The following is a 4,004-nucleotide window of genomic DNA, read 5'->3' on the forward strand; positions in this document are numbered from 1 at the left end:
TTTATTGAACGTACTTCTCGTTCCCAGGTTCCCCCGAAGTGAGGGGCGTTCGGGGGGTTAAACTGGAAGTCGATCTGAGAGGGAGCGAGGTGGGTCTTAAGTTCTGGGCCCATGGCTTGGAAGCTCTCTCTCAGCTCTCTTTCTCCGCCTTTGAAGTTTGTCCCGTGATCAGACAATAATATAGACGGTTTTCCTTTTCGCGCTGTGAATCTCCGGAAGGCCATAAGGAATGAGTCCGTACTCATGGTCGGAAGGAGTTCTATGTGTATTGCTCGGGTGGTCATGCATTTGAATACAATGCCCCACCTCTTCTCCGTCCCTCTTCCTTTCTTCACGTAAAGCGGACCGAAGCAGTCCATGCCGGTGGAGTGAAAGGGCTTGTCGCCAAGTCGGAGGCGACAGGGAGGCAGGTCAGCCATCCTGGGTATACTGGGCTGTGCTCGCCACTTGCGACAGTCTAGACAGGTCCGCTGGAAGCGTCGTACTGCTTCTCTTCCTTGCAGTATCCAATAGCGACGTCGGATCTCAGCGAAGACTCTCTCTGCCCCAGCGTGGTGCACATCCTCGTCGTATTTCTTTATGATGAGCTCGGTGACCTTGTGTCGGCTGTTGAGGACTATAGGGAATTTGATGTCATCCGTTAAGTCCGGGGCCCGTCTCAGACGACCACCCACTCTGATGAGGTCATGGGCGTCGCGCTCAGGGGCCAAGTGGAGCAGTCTGCTGTCTGACGGGACTGGCTTTGATCCCTGCAGACAGTCTAGCTCGTCGGGGAACGAGTCTCTTTGGGCTCGCTGTAGCAGAAGGAGTTCTGCTTCTTCGTAGTTAGCTGCATTAATGTCAGTAGTGGAGGGAACCTCAGGGTGGTGCCACAGGAATGTCTTTAACTGCGCACTCTCAAGGGTGGGGCAGTCGTCTATGTTAGGGTCAGTGGGGACTGGTGTGTGCGTCAACCTACAGAACATAGATTTCTTGATCTCTGCCTCCTCTTGACTAGCCTCCCGTGGGGTGGGGTTAGGCCACTCTTCTTCCGGGAGCTTGAGGAACTCAGGACCGTTACTGTAGATATTGTGACGTGTGAGGTCATCTAGGGACATCCCCCGTGTGATGACATCTGCTGGGTTCTGTTTCGTGTCCACGTACCTCCAGCATGCTGATTCTGTTAAGTCTTGGATCTCTGTGATTCTGACTCCCATGAAGACCTTGTATCTACACGAATCGGACTGGATCCATGTGAGTACGGTCATGGAGTCTGACCACAGGATTGTTCTTTGCACCGGGATGGTGAGTTCACGCTGGATTAACGTGGCGAGTTGCGTGCCTACCAGGGCTGCGCAGAGCTCTAGACGCGGGATTGATTGTTGCTTGCGGGGGGCTATCCTTGAGCGAGCCAGGATGAAGGCTGTGTGTATTTCTCCTCCCTCCTCTCGGGCCCGCAAGTAAGCCACCGAGCCGTAGGCTACTTCTGAGGCGTCGCTGAAGACGTGCAGGTCCATCTGGCACGTCTCCAACCGCACTGTGGGTGGGAAGTAGCTGCGGCGTATGTTCACATTTGGGAGCGAGTTGAGTTCCTTTTCCCACTCTTTCCAGGTGGAAGCGAGGTGGTCGGGTATGGGGTCGTCCCAGCCCTGTTCCTTGTCCCACAGCTCTCATACAATCATTTTCGCTCTGGTGGTGTAAGGTAGAATACATCCCAGCGGGTCATATTGTCTGGCGAGTGTTCTGTATACACTCCGTCTGGTGGTCGGTAGAGAAGTCGACCTTCCCTGCTCCGTGGTCAGGGGTGTGTATTTGTAATGGAGCGAGTCTGTTTTGAAGCGCCAGACTAGTCCTAATGTCATTTCTTGGGCTTCACCTGGGATGGTTGCCATCCAGGTCTCGCTGCTTGCTGCCTTTGTCTCTGGGGAGAGGCTGCGAAGTACTTGAGGGTCGCTGCTGGCCCACTGCCGGAGATCAAAGCCGCCTTTGATCAGGGAGGCGCAGAGCTTGAGTAGGAGGGCTTCGGCTTCTTCTGGCGTCGAGACGCTTTGCAGACAGTTGTCCACGTAGAAACTCCTCTCTACACTTTGTCTGACCTCCTCGTCAGCTGCTGGGTCCTCTGCGACATGTTTTTGCAGTGCGAACGTAGCACAGCATGGGCTGCATGTGGTTCCGAAAGGGAGGACCTCCCATTGGTAGATGGATGGTTGCTCATCCCCGATCCTCTCTCTCCATAAGAACCGCAGCAGGGGCTTGTCCTCTTCTACTAGTCGCACCTGCAGGAACATCCCTTTGATGTCGCCGCTGATGGCCACCTTGTCTTGGCGGAAACGTAGTAACACGCCTAGTAGAGAGGGGCCGAGTGTTGGGCCGGGCAAGAGTTCTTTATTCAGATTCGGTAGTCCGATCTGGTAGCTGCAGTTGAACACAATACGATCCTTGCCGTTGTGGTGGACCTTGTGGTGGGGCACGTACCATGATTCGGTCGTCTGGTCGGCCTCTTGAATGTAAATTTTCTTTATGTGTCCCGCTGTGATTAGCTTGTCAATCTCAGCGCGGTACACAGTGGCTTGAGTGGGGTCTTTGGCTAGACGCCGCTCGGTGTTCAGTAGATATCGCTCCGTCGCTTCTTTTGAGGCGTGGAAGGTGGGCATACCCTCTCGCCTCAAGAGTGGAGTTGCGTATCTCATCACTCCATTGACCTCGACTCTCTTTGTCCTCTGCTCGAGGAGGGTTATGGCATAAGTGTCTTCCTTTGATCGAACAAGTTTCTTTTCATTCTTAAAGGGCATTGCGTCTAATGTCCATAGCCTCTCAACGTGCTGTAAGAGGGTGGTGTCTTCTTTTATTCTTGAGTGGAGGCAGCGAGTGGCTGCTGGTCGGTTGGGAGACCTGGAGAGGGGGCCTTGTAGTGTCCATCCTAGGCGGGTCTCGACTGCTGCTGGACAGCCTCTGGGCCCGATGTGGACCCGGTCCGTTGGGACGATGAGGTGTGCGTGGTCGGATCCTATGAGCAGGGTCGGGGTGGCGCCGTCGATGAGCGGTATAGGTAGTTGACGTAGGTGCATGTATTTTTCCATCAGCTTGGGGATGGGGTAGGTGTACTGTGACAGGCCTATGTCTTGGCTGGTGAAGGCGTTAGTAATCCTATACTGCTTCTCGGGCTGCGCCACTGCTGCTATCGTGAAGGAGACATTTTCACCCTTTATGGTCTTCAGGTCTCTTCTTATAGTACGGATTGTCATTGTTTCTTCGCTCCCCCGCAGACCCAGCCGGGCTGCGGCGGATGCGAGGAGGAGAGTCTTTTCTGACCCATCGTCCAGGACGGCGTAAGTGTCCATGACCTTGTCCTCGTAGCTTAATATCACTCGGACCACTTTCAAGAGCACTCGGGAGCTCCCGCTGCTGGCGGGGTCGATATACATGACGTTCACTCTCGAGCTGCTTGGGGGTACGAGTTTCTTCTTGTTGCTGTCATGTAAGACATCCAAGTGGGCGCCGTCGCACTTGCTGCATTTCTTCTTTAAACGGCACTCGGCTGCCATATGGCTGCGCGCGCAGCGGAAGCAGCGGCGGTTGGCTTTGATCCACTGACTCACCTCGTCAGCGGTCATCTTCTTGAAAGTATCACATTGAGACAGCCAATGTTCTTTCTCACAGTACTGGCATACAATCTTCCACTTCTCTTTCGTCGAGGGGGTGTTGTGGTTCTTGTGCTGCGGTACTGACTCGGCTTGGTGCATAACGGTCACCGACCGGCGGTTATCATTAGATCTCCGAGGTCCATCTCTTGGGCTTGGTCCACTCCACACGAACGTATCAAGTCGGAGGCTGCTGACTTCCCTCGCGAGGAAGGCGGCCAGGTCCAGGAGGGATGGCTCGGGGCCGTCGGGATCACGGTGGTCTCTCTGCCGCCGAAAGCGCTCTTGGCGGGCTGGAGGGAGCTTCTCTAGTATTCGTTCTACATTAGAGTTAGCATATAGTTCATGTCTCCCTTTCTCCTTTTGGGACCCCAGCATCCCTAC

The sequence above is a fragment of the Notolepis coatsorum genome, assembly GCF_963971535.1.
Source record: "Notolepis coatsorum genome assembly, chromosome: 14".
NCBI lineage: Eukaryota > Metazoa > Chordata > Actinopteri > Aulopiformes > Paralepididae > Notolepis > Notolepis coatsorum.